Here is a 17,631-nt window from a genome sequence, read left to right on the forward strand (position 1 = left end):
CCCAAAAAAGTTTATTGGGGACTTAATTCAAATTTAGGCTCTGCAGTCTGATTCTACTGGTGTCATAGTATATTTTTTATATACGTTTTAAAAATAGGTTAGAAACAGTTTAAAGACAAAGATACGCGATTCAACAAATAAAAGTAGGGTTGATAAAGTTTCTTTGCTGCGACAAAATAAAAAGTAAGATTCATATTTTGAAAACTACAACCTTAATATAAGGTAACAAGATGTTTGTCTGTCTGTTTGTAACAAAGGATCTCGCTAACCGCTGAACCAGTATGGTCCCCCCTTACAGGGTAGCTTCTCATATGTATGTCCTAGGAAGGTTTATAACAATAACCACCACTCTCCAACCCCCCCAAAAAATGTTTAAACTTCAATTTAAAATGGTGGGGGTTGCTCGTCCATCCTCCCAAAAAAATTTATTTAAAATATAACATACAAAATCTAATTCAACTGCCCCTAAAGGCTAAAGATCTAAATAAAGAAGCTACATATGGACAAGATTGTCAGTGGTAATATTAATTATGTCAAATATACATGATGTAAAAAAACGCACAACCTTTTAATAAAATCACGTAACTTCTAACATACCAAATACAAAAATTAATGTTAAAAATAGAATTAAAAGGCATTAAATGAAAAAAATTTAGAACTAATATTCCTAACATCTTTATTAGTCATAACCACTTGCAAACAAAATAAATTATAGAGTAGTAGAAGTAATAAATATAAAAAAAAATATTTTTAAGCTCATATTTTTCCCTAATATACATATTATATTTTATTAAAAAATTAAAGTATATACAAATCTTTCTGGAATATAAGTAGAGTTTGTATTAAAGAATAATACACTTTTTGCGATTTCTTATTGGTTTGGAAATTTTTTCAACCTCTATAGTTTGTAGGTTATCATCTTCAATTAGATTGAGAGCTTCTTTAGGTTGTTCCACCTCTATAGTTATGTATTCATGTATGTTATCATCTTTGATTAGATTGAGAGCTTCTGGTGGTTGACTGAAATTTCCTAAATTCCCATCATGAACAATTATTGCAAACTTTGGTTGTGCTTCCCAGATAAAATCTCTGCTAAGTGCTTCACATCTATTTCTGATAAACTTACTGGAAACAAAATCAATACTTGATGTTTTTGCTTTAAAAGTACAGCGCTCTATTTATATATTCGTTACTAGTAGCTACACCCCCTCTTTGTAGTACAGTAACAGGATGTTTGTCTGTCTGTTTGACAAACAATGTTTGTTCCAGTGGATCTTGCTAACCACTATGGTTTTCCTTTACAGGGTAGCTTCTTATATGTCCTGGGAAGGTTTAGAACAATAACCACGTCCCCCCCCCCTCAAAAAAAATTCATTTTAAATCTAAAATACAAAATATAATTCAACTCCCCCTTTCTAAAGTGCCCCTAGAGGCTAAATATAGATCTAAATATCTTTATAAAGAAGCTACATATGGACAAGATTGTCAGTGGTAATATTAATTATATCAAATATACATGTAAAAAAAACGCGCAACCTTTTATTCAAATCATGCAACTTCTAACCCACCAAATAAAAAATTTAAAGTTATAAAGAGGAATTAAAAGCCATTCTGTTTAAGAAATGCTATTAAATGAAAACAATTTGTAGAACTATAATCCCTAAAATCTTTAATAATCACTTGTAAACAAAATAAATTATAGAGTAGTGGAAGTCATAAATATAGAAAAAAAAAGATATTTTTAAGCTCTTATTTTTCCCTAATATACATATTATATAATACATTATCATTAAAAAATTAAAGTATATACAAATTTTTCTGGAATATAAGTAGAGTTAGTATTAAAGAATAATACTATTTTTGCATTTTTTTCATTGACTTGGAAGGTTGTTGACTTGTTCTACTTCTTTAGTTGTATGTTCTTCCTCCGTCAATAGGTTTGTGTTTTCTTTAGTTATGTATTCATGTAGGTTATCATCCTCTATTAGATTGAGAGCTTCTTTAGATTGACTAGAATTTTCTAAATTCCCATCATGAACAACTAATGCAAACTTTGGTTGTGCTTCCTTTATTAGATCTCAAAGAATATTACACTTTTTGCGATTTCTTATTGATTTAGAAGATTCTTCCACCTCTTCAGTTTGTAGGTTATCATCTTCAATTAGATTGAGAGCTTCTTTAGGTTGACTAAATGTATCTATTTTACCATCATGAACAATTATTGCAAACTTTGGTTGTAATTCCCAGATTATATCTCTGCTACGTGCTTCACATTTATTTCTGACTAACTTACTCCAATTAAAATCTATGCTTGTCTCATTATCTAAATAATCTAAAGTTAACTTATTTCCCCAAGCTGCAAATTCTTGTTTATGATCTATATTCTCATCAGCAAATACAATAATATTCATTGCTTCATTGAAATAAAATTCTGAGTTATAAGTGATATTGATATAATTTATATGTCTTGGCTTGTTTACTAGATCATAAATTTCATGCTCATCATGGTAGCTCCAAGATATTTCATTATATTTTCTAGAAATATTTCTCTTCAATTCTTCATAAAGCTCTTTGTTTTCTAATTTAATTTTCTTCTCAACTTGATTCTTGCTTTCTTCTATAGTTAAACTAAGAAACTTCTTTGTATTTGTCATTTTCATAATATTCTTAGAAATTCTTTTATAAGTTACAATCACAATGCCCTCATCCTTGTCCAATAGTTGGTACTTATCTAATATTGCTATAGTAATGGCACTAATATCATGTTTATCTTTGTTGTGATAGTGATGACAATCTATAGCTCCTCTTCCATCATAAATAAAGCCATGTAAATTTTCATCTTTAATTGCGCCAAATTTGTTTTCTAGAGGAATATGCAATCTTGAAATTACAATTGCAAATGACATTGCTCTTAGTATCATATTTCTTATATAGTAATTAGCTAATCCTTCTTCTCCATAATCATCAATTATGATAATATTTCTAGCTTGAGCACCCTGGAATTCCCAGTAATTTGTTACTAATATTCCTTCAGGTTTGTTCATATATGTTTTGAAGTCTGACACAACTGGTCTAGTTGAGGAAAAGTGTTTCTTTAACAAATCAAATATTGAGTTGTATTGTAAATTTGTTAATACAACTACACCTTCTTGTGGTTGAAATGAGAAATATTTTTTTACTGCAGCAATGGCTAATAAGCCAGGTGATAAAAAATGAATATTATGATAGTAATAAATATGGCTACCAATGACATTATTGTCAGGATGTTTTAGAGAAGTTTGGGAATCAAAAGCTTCAGAAAACTTGTATATTTGATGGCTGTTTCGTAAGTTTTTGGTCAGAACAAAATGTAGAGCATTGTGATTCTTTATCATAGTTTCTATCCACTCTGATCTCTTTTTCATATAGCCATCATATACTCTCATCGTCATGCAAATTGTTTTCACAGAGCCAGGAAATTGACAACTTCCACTTATTATTTCATCAATGAATAAGTGATCACAATGATTATCTCTTAGGAAGCTATTTAAAGAATTTATTATTTCGTTTCTTTCTATGCTTACAAGTTCATCAATATCAAATAGACTTTTCATTGTAATAACTCTTATATTAGGATAAGATTCAAACTCCACCTTAGACATTTGATCCATAACAGATGTTGGGCTTGTATAATTCTCTTCTTCATTAATAATTGTTAGTGCTGTTAGATCAATGTAAAATATTATATCTTGATGATTGTCAGTGGCACACTTTTTTGCTCTTTCTTTTAAAACATATGTTTTCCCAGTACCATAGTCGCCATCTATGATAAGGAACTTGGCTGGTGAGTTTACTGCTTGCAGTTGTTCACTGTTGAGCATGTAAACAGGAACATTATTCTCTATTGATATTCCATCAGACTTTCCTGTCAATGCTTTCTCAACTTCTTTGCTAATGGTTAATGGATCAGATATCAAATTATTAAATCTACTTGAGTCTTTAATGGATATGTGATATATCAGTTCAGCAACTAGATCTTCATATACTGTCTGATTATAATTATCAGATGTAACAAGTTTGTGTTCAAATATCTGCTTCAACCAAGCTGTTGCATCATTAACATCTTGTAGAATGAATTGCTGACAGTTGACACAAGGTATTTCTGCACCTTCAACAATCTCTAAATAAGGAACACATGCAGCCCTGACAAACACCCAATCTTTGCAAAGCATACCTCCAAATAATTTCTGCATGAATGAAAAGTGCTGTTTTGTTTGATCAGAAGCATTTTTCAGTAGTTTGGTTTTATCTCCTTGATCTTTAGGTCCAAGTTTTACTTCTATATTTATAATAGTGCTGTGTTCTGGGATAATGATTAGAGAATCCCATTCTGTTTTTGATTCTTGTAGACTGTGGTTATAGTATTGATAGGTATAAAATTTCTCTAGATTGGTGGTAGGAAGCTTAAACAAGAATGTGTTTTCAATTTTGTTTTTCTTATTGCCTCCATGCTCTTTATGCACCTATATTATTAAATGTTTTATATTTTGTATGCATATTCATTTAGTAATAATCTGCAAATCTAATTTATAGCATGAAAAAATATTATAACAAGAGATATTAATAAAAAGGTAACTGCTCCCACCCTTGCATTATCTATAAAACATTCCTTTCTAAAGAGCCAGCTCTTTGCATCTTTATATTCAAGCTTGTTTTCTTTCCATTTTAAATGCTCCATTATGCATAAATCTAGTTTTTCCCTAGAAATATCTTCAATGGTTAACAATGCCTTTATTTTCATTTCATGTTCATTAAAATCTGCAGTTTGATCTTTTCCTCTGGTGTCTTTTCCCTTTTGAACTAGTTGTTGAATACAATCTCCAGACTGAAATCCATTCATCACAAAACATGAAATGTTTGATTTTCTAGCAGCATTTACAATTTGATGATGTAATAGTTCTTCATAGTGTTTATCTAAAATTTGATCATCTTGAATCTTTTTTCCATCTTTTCCTAACACAGTTGGTTTCTTGGGTGTTACAAAATGATTAGGAATTGCAATAACCTTACACTCTGGATCATAATAATATTCAGCTACTTTCTGTTTTATCTCATCAATCTTTTCTTTGACTAATATTCTTTTATTGTCTCCTGCAGGGCCGTGAAAGTTTATACTCATATTACTTAATTGTTCAGCAAAATTTGATGTTTCAGAATCTTGTGATGATATTGGATATACACCAAACTGAAGGCCACAAGTGCTGGAGCAAATTGTTACTGGACCAGGTCCTTCCATTTCACAATCCACAATCTAAAAACAATATTTTCATAAGGGGTAGATATTTAAATCATTATAAACATCTTTGAAATTTAGCTCAAAATGATAAGACACTTGCAAAAATATAAACATATAATTCAACAGGTTTTATGCAAAAAAAAACATCCCCAACCTGGCCTCCCCTGTGCCTAAACATTCAGAGGGAATTATTAAAGATACTCTTGATAATGTAATATCTATTTCTTCTCTGATAAGAAGGTGTCCTAACTTTTGTGATATTTTATCAAAACAGATTATTATATGTAAAATTAACCATAGAATTTAGATATGCAAACGTTTTTTTTGTAGATCTCTTATTTTTGAAGTAATTTAAGTTTTTTTTAATTAAGTTGGTCTTAAGGTACTAAATTGCGACGAAGTAAAAAGCCAATTGCCATTATGAACAAAAATTGTAAGATCTTTAAATTGACACCTTACTTTTTTAATTCTGTCAGGTAATCATTGAAAAAATCTATTTTTTAAAATCCCAGTGAATCAAAACTTTGAACATAAATACCTTAAAACCCACTTAATTATTAATTAACTCAAAAATAAGAGGTCTACAAAAAAAATGATTGCATAACTAAATTTTATGGATCATTTTACATATACTAATCACTGAAAGCACCAACTAGCTGTTTTTTTTTTTAAATCACAAAAGTTTGGACACCTTCTTATCAGAGAAGAAATAAAAAAAAACATTATCAAAAGTATCTTTAAAATCCCCCCTGAACATTTTGCTTAACAATTCCAAACCTTAATCATATTTTCGAGAATTAGAAATTATTGCTAATAGATTCATGCATTGATACCTAAACAATATTAATCATTTTTCTCGGCATATTCTATATTGAGAACTATTTTTAATTTTAGTTTTATTTTATTTTTTTCTAGATGCAATTTCTCTTTGGAGGGTGGGAGTACCCATCCCAAAAACAGTTATAAACCTTCCAATGACATATGAGAAGCTACCCTCAGAAAGATATTAGTTCAGCAGTTAAAGAGATCCTTTAGTACAGACAGACAAATAACCTGCTACTTTAAGGATTGCCATATTATCCTTTTAGGATTTTTTTTTCAATTTTGAACTCTGGTTGCTTCGCTTGGTACCTTTGCCTGCCCAGCTGCAGCGCTCAACCCCTTAGCCTACCTAGGCCCAGGGCTTGACCCACTAGCCTGCCTAACCACAGCGCTTTGCCACCTAGCCTATAACCTAACCTAAATGTAAAAAAAATTGTTGTTCTCTGCCAGAGTCAAAGATCTGTCGGGGGGTGTATACAAATTTTCAAAATTGAAAAAAAAAACATTTCTAAGAGGATAATGCCAAACTATCTATTTACCTTTCTGGAAAATATATTTCTAGGAAATAAGGTGTTTCATGCAATGTTCACACTTGAATCCTAAAATGTGAAACTTATTAGAATATTTTTTGTTTAAAAAATGTTAATTAAAGTCTCTTATTTAGTATCAATGAATTCCACAGATAGTTTTATAGTAAATTATGCATTAAATTGTGAAAAGTTTAATCTTAAATAGTTTCCTCAGTTTAACTCCTTGGCTATTTGTGATGTTCAATTAAGTTTAGTTTTTATATTTTACAACAAATAAATAATACATTTAATTAATAAGACATTCAAGAAAAAATAATAATTTTTGACTGTCAGTCCTCATAAAAAATATAAAATTAATAAGAAAGGTTTCATATTTTTTCATCCTTGTTTATATTACAAGTCATTACCTTTATTAAATACAATCCATGATTGTGTAACTGACCAACTTTTAGTATAAAGAGCAGAATTCAAGGAGGTAAGTTAAATGGAATCGTTCGATTACAATTGTTTGTCAGAATCCTTGTGTCTTGTCTCTGCACTATATCCTAGTTTCTTATCTGAATCCTAGAAAACAGAAAAAATATTTAATGTTTTGACACCTGAATATTAAGCCTGCCCAGAGCAAGCTCTTGTTAGAATACTTTATTGTTTTATATCATATGTAATTCATTCCCATATATTGAACTGATAATCAAATCAATAACATTCAATTTTTTAAATTCAATCCACTATATGTCTATTTATCCATTTCTAATTTAAACTTATAATCCACTATATATCTATTTATTCATTTCTAATTTAAACTTATAATCCACTATATGTCTATTTATTCATTTCTAATTTAAACTTATAATTGATAATACTTAATGTCATTGGGAATCCTTACATATAATAAAGTAACAGGATCTTTGTTCATCTGTCTATGCGTGTGTCTGTACCAAAGGATCTAGGTAACCGCTGGACTGATATGGTTCTCATTTAAATGTAGCTTCTCATAGGTTGTGGTGGAAGGTTTATAACTATTTTGAGGTAGGGTACAACTACCCTCCCAAGCAGAGCAGGGACAAGGGAAGGCTATTCTGGCAAACAATGCTTTAGAGCTGATTTCATAGATTTCCAGTTAAAACTAGATGATGAGATTATGCAACTTTTGGCAGAATTTGATGTGAAACTCAAGCATTATTTTATTAGTTTTTGCTCACTTTACTACAAGCCATGCAAAAAGGATAGTCAGAGATTAGTTCCATGTTCAGTTCTGAGATAAACGAGCTGATTAATGCTTTTTACATATTTTATATATTTCATCTAAATCATAGACTACTCGTAAATTATATGTTTAATAGTGAATGAAATTTATTGAAAATCCCAAAGAGTGGATAGCTGTAATATTTTGAAAAATATTTAAGATTGTTTAGATATTTATCTCATCTAAAAATTTTACATAAAAAAAGTTTTTATGACACCTATTAATAAAATTCTGAACTACATAACTATTCTTTTCCAAATCTTAAGGAAGGTGTATCAACTTTTTTTTTATAGCTAGCCGGTTCTTTTAGTAAGTAGTAGATGTAAAATTTCTCATAGAATTCAGATATGCAATCGGTTTTTTTGTAGACCTCTTATTTTTTAAGTAATTTAAGTTTTAAAAAAAAAAAAATTAAGTTGATTTTAAGGTACTAAAATGCAACAAAAAAAAAAAAAAATGGCCATTATGAACAAAAATAGTAAGATCTGTAATTTGACACCTTACTTTTTCAATTCTGTCAGGTAATTATTGAAAAAATCGATTTTTTTAAACCCACGAGAATAAAAACTTTGACATTAATTTTATTATTTCACAGGTAAAAAAATATGGGTTCATATATACCTTTAGAATCAGAAAAATATTACGAATTCATTGTAAGCAAAATTGAAAAAAAAAGTTTACAATATAGTATATAAACTACAATAAAAGGAATTATATGAAAATATCATATTATATTGTACAGGCAACGTCTTAATTCTTGAATTGAGTATAAAAATGGGAAGGTGGTAAAGAGGGGGTAAAAAAGGGAAGACGATAGTGTTGCCTGAACAAAAAATACAATTGGCCATTTGTTTAATTTTTTATTTTTTTACTTTTTTTCAATTTTGCTTACAATGGATTCGTAATATTTTTCTGATTCTAAAGGTATATATGAACCCATGTTTTTTATGTCTGTTTGAGAAAATATTTAGGTCTAAAGTTTTTATTAAACCGAGGTTAAAAAAATAGATTTTTTCAATAATTACTCAACAGAATTTTAAAAGTAAGGTTTCAAATTAAAGATCTTACTATTTTTGTTCTTACTGGCCATTTTCTTCTTTTATTTTGTTGCGTTTTAGTACCTTAAAACCGACTTAATTATTTTTTTAAAAAACTTAAATTACTTAAAAAATAAGAGGTCTACAAAAAAAAACGATTGCATATCTGAATTCTATGAAAAATTTTACATCTACTACTTACTAAAAGAACCGGCTAGCTATAAAAAAAAAAGTTGATACACCTTCTTTTATAATATATGTTGTGGCTTAATTTGGTATTTCTTGACAACTTCTTGCCTCTAATTGTGAAACAAGTTGGAGGGAAGTGGGGAAATGGGTAATATAAATTAGAAGCTTCCCTGAAATCATAATTTATTATGTACTGCAATACTAAAAACAACTAATCTTCTCCGAATATTAACATTTACAAACTTTTTACAGAATTTAAAATATGGGTAATTTCCCCCATAGTGCCTTGTAGAGCACAGAATCCCCACTTTCCCGACCATTAATTTAAAACAAATTGTAAACGACCAAAAGGTAGGGAGTCCTTTTGATATAGCATTAGAGAAACCAAAAGATATAATTCAAATAAGGAGGGGGGATCAGTGCTTGATAGGCAACTTTGTGGTAAGGCACCAAAATATGTTTTTTTTTAATGCTTATTTTAAATTAAGTTATGTTTCAAGGTCATTTATTTTTAAAAAGCGAAGCTTTTCTGTAATTAGGGTCAGTCCGTAAGTCCGTCCGTACGTCCATCCGTTACAGTTAGCTTTTTTTGGTAATCTAAAAAGGTTAGATTGTCCTTTCGATTTCAAACTTTACATGCTAATTCCTATTGCAGTTAGGTACGAATTGGAAAGCGCGGCAACTCTATAATCATTACTAGAAAGTCCGTACGTCCATTTAAAACAAGCTATTACAACAAGGTATGGTGTTATAAGCGAAGCTTCTCTATAACTAGTCTTAAAAACGTTAGTATGTCCTTAAACAGTAAAATGTATTTAATCAGTTTTGCAATAAATTTAATTACAATTTTGTATAGACATATGTTCAGTTATTCAGTTCTGTCACTCTATAAGTGTTAATGTTCGATTTTCCTTCCAATTCAGAGCTTCGCTTTTATGGATGTTGTCATCCTTGTTTTAATAAGTAATGAGCAAAGGATTTTATTTTTGAGCTTTAAAGTAAGATGTTTTTTAGTTATTGAATCAATTTGAAACTTTTACTTTAACTTGCTCTGAAGGGTTAATTAGGAAGTGTTTGAAAATGAGCCGAAGTAAAAATTTGTCAAAATATTTTGTTTTTCGTCTTTGAACAGTTACAAATTTTATGGGTAAGAAAAATATTTAAAGATTTTATTTTTAGGAAGTATTTAAAAATGTTTTTTAATCTCCCTACTGTGTTATTTTTTTAAATCGGTCTGCTAATAACATAAAGAATCAGGGTTCGGCAGCCGCGCCTCAGCCTCACTTTTAAACCTGCTTGTGAGCAGAAAAAGAAATTTCAGAAAGAAGGATTGTCTGCTAAAGAGCAGTTTTATACATATTAATATTATAGTGATAAAATGACGATATCACTGAGGCTTACACGCGGTTTACGCGCGGCTGCTGATCCCTGTTAATAATCTACACAATTTTGATGAGGTTTAGTGAATTTAGATTAACTAATTTATACTCTATCATAAATACTACAAGCTTTTTTTAATAATGGTTGAATCATCGATAATATTACACACTCATAAAGGTTTCGTGATTAGATTGCGTGATTTTAATAGACTTTTTGTTCAGACAGACCTTCCCTTGTCCCTGCTCCCAAGTAGAATATCCCCTAGAAAAAATCACTCTCCACGACAATGTTTTTTTTTCTTTTTAAAAACAAAATATGAAAATAGTTATGGGTTGAAACTATCCTTCCCCTCTGTGTGCCACCAGAGGCCTCTAAGGGCGTATCCACTAGTTAAATTAACCATAATAATCATAAATATGTTACAGACTGACGGACCAACTCTAAATACAGAAAAGCTTCACTTTTAAAGATTATTATTTAAGTTTACCTTTAAATGCATATCTTAATTCTAACAACAAATGTTGAACCATACTGGTAAATTATCTGAAATACAAGAAAATTTAGAATAATTTATAAACAATATAAACAAGGATGACAACATAAATAAAAGAAAAGCTGGTACTTTCCCTTAAATTACTGGCCTATCAATAAGCCCCATTTTTTATAAACAGAAATAAACAGAAATGTTTTTTTATAAAATGCCCTCCCACCACCACACACTAAAAAACAACTTTAAATATTAAACCCCCCCAAAAAAATTTTCCCGTTTACCACATGATTTAAAGCTTATGCTTGAATGATTAATCAGAAATTTGTTTGACATTTCATCACAAAAATATTGGTTTTTATTAGCCGCTCTTTAATTGTTTAGGGTGGTTACTAGGTTGGGTCGATTTTGGAATTTCACATTAGTAGACATCGGCAAGGGTTACTGGGCCCTGTGAAACTTGAAAGAGGTTTTTGATCCAAAAACAACGGGCGCGCAGGGGGTATAAAATGTGCCCGCCCCTTTTAAGACCAAAAATTGAAATTCCTTCAAACAGGCACGTTGCATATGAAAATGACCGCATTGAAATGCTGATTACAGATCTGAAAACCGTTTTTAAAAATATTAATTCAGTTCAATGATTTTCAAATAACCTACCAAAATAAACAATTTTGACTGAATCAGCTGTTTTTAGGTACTTAATGAGATCTTATTCAATCTAGGAGTAATATTTTTCAAAACGGTTTCCAGATTCGTAATCAGCATTTCAATGTGGTCATTTTGATATGCAACATGCCTGTGTTTGAAGGAATTTCATTTTTTTGTTTTATAAAGGGGTGGTTACCCCCCTCCCTTACCCATCTAAATCTTAACCAAAGTAAAAAAGAATTTAATTTTAGGAATACCACCATCTCCCCCCCCCCCTGACCTCCTTAAAAATGTAATTACGGCTAATACTAAGATTTTGAACCCTCCACCCCCCCCCCCCTAAAATAAAATGCTTGGATGTCTTTGCTTTAGATGTTAAAGAATACAAAATAACAATTTTTTAACTTTTTGACCAATGATCTTATCTAATAAAAAAGTCTTTTTTAATATCATGTATTTATTTATTATCAAGAACTAATTATCTACTGGATAACTCCCCACATAATATGCTTTTATTTTGATTAAGAATGAAATGGGGATATAATCAAATTAATTTAATCACTATTGTACTATCCCCTACTAAAACTATCTAAATAAGTAAACATAGTCACAGCACACAAAGAACTGAACTAGCCAACTCAACTCTCTCTTTTGCCTCCAGACAGACAAGATTTATCAATCATGGGTCTAAAGTCTTATTCAGTTGAAATCACAGTAGATTTTATGTATAATACTAATGAAAAGGTGTGTGAATACAAATATTTAGAAAAAATCAAAAAAATTAAATGTGAAGCACAGCAAAAATATTTTCATGGTTTAGTGACTTCAGGGAGGTAAGGACAATGACAAATTAAATAAAATATTTCCCTTCCCTATTTTATAACATAATTAGGCAAATATGTCAAAGATTTAAGATAGGCAGATCTTTCTTTTTATTATATTAGACATAGCCTTGCATCCCTGTATGTATTCAGAATGTACATATAATATCTCTACTATGAAAGATAATTGGTTGGTATGATCCTATTTATATAAAATGATCCATGTTAGTTAACCCTTTATCAAATTTCATACATTTAAATTCTAATTATTCTTCAAAATATTATCAATATATTAAATAGGTTTACAACCTCCCCCTCCCCTAGATATACCACACTTTTCTGGGATCTTGCTGTGTCAAGTATCAACTGTTGGGAATATCAAAGGATGACTCCATGCAAAATTTTAAAAAAAAACGGTTTTTCATAAATTTCACGGCCGGTTTTGGCCGGTTCCGGCTCAAATTTTGCATGGAATCATCCTTTGATATTCCCAACAGTTGATACTTGACACAGCAAGATCCCAGAAAAGTGTGGTATATCTACCCTCCCCCCCCCCCCCTGTAATTCCTTTTATTCCAACACTTCAGATATAACAAACTGTTAATTCCCCCTAGCATAAAATATCTGCATGTCCTTAAAGATGGTTGTTGGATTCCCAAATACCTCAAAATATATCTTTTTATAAGACCATGGCAGAAATTAATGACGTTCAAACTTTTATCTTTTTTTGGAGGGGTTTCATAATAACTCAACCCCCCATTTTGTTTTCAAATTAATCTGATTTGTATAATTTTTAGCTTTGAACTATAAAACAAGTCATATTGGCAATTTTTTTGAGGGTTTTTAAAGGTTTGGAGTAAGGGGTAAAATGTCTCTTAAAAATGTAAAGTGTAAAATACTTTTATTTGCTTTGTAACCTATAATTGTGATGGGAGGTTGGTGTATTCACCCTCCCCCCCCCCCCCTTTGGGATGTCCACAACAGCAGCAATATCAGAAGATCAAAGTTAAAAAACATATTTAAAAATGGGTTCGGATCAGATTAAGGAGGAAATTATGAAAATCTATTTGCTATAACCGAGTACTTTTCTTTCTCACCATACAGGCCTAGGGCATAATTTTTAAAAGCGAAGCTTTTCTATAATTAGGGTCGGTCCGTACGTCCGTCCGAGATAAATAGCCATTATTCGTTTATTTAGGCATGTTAGAATTGTCCTATCGATTTCAAACTTTGCATGATGATTCCTGTAGTACTTAGGTACGATTTAGAAAGCTTAGCAACTCTATAAGCATTACCAGAATGTCCGTACGTCCATTTTAAACATGTTGATTTTTCTAATTTTTATGTGATCTAATTATCCGTTTGATCTGATTTTTGGTATATTGATTCCTGGGACAACAAAGAACAATATTTTAAGCGAAGCAACTCTATAATCAAATCCTAAAACAATAACCCAATAAACATTATCCTGTATCAAGAAGTTTTTCAACAAATTTACTTACAATTTTGCTTCGACTCTTATACTTTTATATTCTGATAATTCAGTTTAGACACTATATTAGTGTTAATGTCCGTTTGTCCTACCGTTTCAGTGCTTCGCTTTTATGGATGTTGTCATCCTTGTTTATTTACAATCTCGTAGGTGTGTGTGTTGTGTTTGTATGTGTGCAGTATGTCTTTATGTCTGTGCGTGTGTGTTTGTAAGCTTATTTGTCTGTGTGTGTATGTGTTTGTATGTGTGTATATCTGTGTGTGTGTGTTAGTGCGTGTATCAATAGTTTGTACAGTACAACTCTTTAGTTATTCATATTTATATGTATGTCTATCTTATCCTATCAAATAAAATAGTAAGCTTACAACAAAACAACTACTGAACTTACTGAGTTCTTCTTTTTAGAGAAGCTTTACATAGGTCTCTGGATAGTTTTATGCTATTTTATGCCTTGTGATGGTTTTAGGCTGTTTTTCTGTTTTTATTTTTTATCTTCCTTTTGAATGCAGAGCCCCTAAATGCAAGGGTCGCAGCCACTGGTCTAAATAGAAGGTGTGTGTCAGTGTATATATGTATGTGTGAGTGTGTGTGTGTGTGTGAGTGTATGTATGTCTGTGTGAGTGTGTGTGTGTGTGTGAGTGTATGTATGTATGTGTGAGTGTGTGTGTGTGTGTGAGTGTATGTATGTATGTGTGAGTGTGTGTGTGTGTGTGAGTGTATGTATGTCTGTGTGAGTGTGTGTGTGTGTGTGAGTGTATGTATGTCTGTGTGAGTGTGTGTGTGTGTGTGAGTGTATGTATGTTAGGGCGGGTTGATTTCCAACTTTTTCCAACCCTTGCCAATGTGAAAAAATGTTAAATTCCAAAAAAGTTGGAAATCAACCCGCCCTAATGTATGTCTGTGCGAGTGTGTGTGTGTGTGTGAGTGTATGTATGTCTGTGTGAGTGTGTGTGTGTGTGTGAGTGTATGTATGTATGTGTGAGTGTGTGTGTGTGTGTGTGAGTGTATGTATGTCTGTGTGAGTGTGTGTGTGTGTGTGAGTGTATGTATGTCTGTGTGAGTGTGTGTGTGTGTGTGAGTGTATGTATGTCTGTGTGAGTGTGTGTTAGTGCACGCTTCAATAGTTTGGTAATCAAAACTCTCTTGGTATCCATATATATCTGACTATATCTCTATTTATTTACTAGTGGCTATGCCCCTAGAGGCCTCTAGTGACAATTTATATGTTTTTTCTAAATAATACGTTACCTACGATACCTAACCATGTTGCGCTCAAGTCTAAACATAAATTTTTTTGTTGTAATTTCTCTTGAGAGGGTGGCAGTACCCATCCCCCAAAATAGTTTTAAACCTTCCCGGGACCTATGAGAAGCTACCCTGTTAAGGAGAACCCGATCGGTTCAGCGGTTAGTGAGATCAACACACAAACAGACATTCTGTTAATTTAGGTTTAAAATAAAAAAATAAAAATAAAATTCTGGTGCTGCGCCCATAAATTATGGGCAGCAACGGAACTTTTTTTTTTGGGGGGGGGGGGAAATTTTATTTTTCAGGAAGATTTTGGGTTCCCACCCCCCAAGAAAATAGCTTCAAACCACCACCGGACCAATAGGTAAATATACCCTGAAGAGTAGAATTCGATCGGTTCAGTGGTTACCGAGATCTTAAGGGACGGACGGACAGACGGACAGACATCAAGCTACTTTGTATTATAGATATCCAATAACACATCTTATATCTATTTATCTGTCTGTATGCGCGCAAGATTTTTTGTGTGTTATGATTTGTACATGTTCATCCATCCATACTACTTTATCTATCCATCTATCTATCCATGCATCTATATATGTATCTATCTCTCTCTTTTAATCTATCGCTTTGTTTTACTGTCTTACCATCTATATCTGTCTGTATTTACGCAAGATTTTTTGTGTTATAATTTGTATATGTTCATCCATAAACCTACTCTATCTATCTATCCATAATTTTATATCAAACCGCGTCCGTGGCTTAAAACATAGCGCATCCGCTTGTCATTGGGTAGGTGTTAGGTTCGAATCTCGGCTTAACTAAATACCTTACCAATGGTTTCTACTGCTGCTAGGTCAGATGTGCAACATAAATAGTTAGACTAGTGGGAATGTCTTCACCCAAAATAGGTGCACAGTTAGGCTTCTAAGACAAAAGTCGTGCAATCAAGGTAGGGGTAAATTTTAAATGGGGGGGGGGCTAAAAAGAAAAAAAATTTGGCACCCCCAAATTCGTTTATTGGGGGGGGGGAGGGGGGTAATCATCACTTTACCCACCCCCCCTTGGACGAAGCGACATGAAGAGAAAAAAAGAAGGTATGAGACTAACTGCTCCTGAAACATCCCAATGAATGTATAAAATCTGGAAATGAGGCCTTTTTGAGAAAAAGCCAAAAAAAAAACACATTCTTGTGATATATGCTAAAAAAACAGTAACTCATTCATACTAACTTTATACAGGAATCCTCAGGTCAAATTTGAATTGATATGATAATTCTAGCATGTATATTTTAATAATTTTATCATACAAAAAATATTTTTTTGAAAAGTAAAAAATCAGCATGTTTTAAATGGGTGTGTATTGGACTCTCTTGTAATGATTATAGATTTGCTACGATTTCTAACTGCTTATTGTGAATTAATGGGACTATTCTAGCATACTTAATAGAATTAGCTAACACCATAATCAGCTTCACTTTTAAAAAGAAATGAAAATAAAACGAAAACCTGCACCATCTAGTCATGATATTCTTCCTTTTTTGTGGGTGCTTTTAGAAAACTCCTGAGGCAAAATAATAGAGCATATTCCTTTGAAAACAAAACTTCCGATATTAAAAGGATAATATAGATCTAATCAGCCAATAGTTGTTGTTGTGATGAGATGTCATTTGGTGACTATGAAAACTGACTTTAAAATTTGTCTGTAGAACCCAACCATAAAAATGTTGATGGTTGGAGAAACTACTCTACAACATCTGTCTGTCTGTATTACAATAGGTACAATATAAGCTAAATTAATCTCTAATGGTATTTAGGAGTGAAGCAAAGGGTGGGGGCTGTTGAATTTGTCGTAATCATATGGATTCTGTTGACTAAACATAATAACATATTTAAATCCAAAATTCAATACTAACACATTTTCTTGATTGCTTTGGAGATCTAGATTTGTTCTTCTTGAATATTTTTAAATACTTTCATTATAGTTGGAAATCTACATTTATTGAATTAATTGAATAAATTGTAAGTGAAAATTTTTCTGACCAAAGAACATACTACATATTAAATGACATACAACTTTTAAAAAAAGGTTTCTTCGCCAAACGAGCATTAACTTAACTTACAATCTAACTTGTCCTTAATGATGGTCCTAAATAATTTATAAATTCCTTTGCTACTCTACATATAAATATCAACATCCTTGTTTTCTCATAATTTTAAATCTCAGCAATATACACACATATATAATGTAGAATTTGAAATATAAAGTTTTGTAACTATCACGTGAATGAAAGTGTTTCTGTAACAGGTGCATGTATAATGTAAAAGTTAAGCATAACAACCAAGGAATAAAGCATAACCACTCATCATTCATATAGCCTGAATCCTGCCCCTGGGTAAAATTTGAACATCCCTGAAAATTAGTAAACAGCTGTATTAAGATCTTAAAGGGCATAC

The 17,631-nt window shown here is 31.3% G+C and overlaps 2 long non-coding RNA genes across 2 annotated transcripts in view; one reads left to right on the forward strand and one right to left on the reverse strand.

Annotated features, from left to right (window-relative positions):
* LOC145304252 (uncharacterized) overlaps nt 1-17,631 on the reverse strand; it is a 58,297-nt gene that overhangs the window by 13,134 nt on the left and 27,532 nt on the right. The gene's annotated exons all lie outside the window — the stretch shown is intronic.
* Nucleotides 1,737-2,591, forward strand: LOC145304253 (uncharacterized). The gene is made up of 2 exons (XR_013874040.1): nt 1,737-1,970; nt 2,148-2,591. It is a non-coding gene; the product is annotated as an uncharacterized LOC145304253 (long non-coding RNA).

Source organism: Acartia tonsa, chromosome 13 (genome assembly GCF_053477335.1).
Source record: "Acartia tonsa isolate MP-2025a chromosome 13, ASM5347733v1, whole genome shotgun sequence".
NCBI classification, from domain to species: Eukaryota; Metazoa; Arthropoda; class Copepoda; order Calanoida; family Acartiidae; genus Acartia; species Acartia tonsa.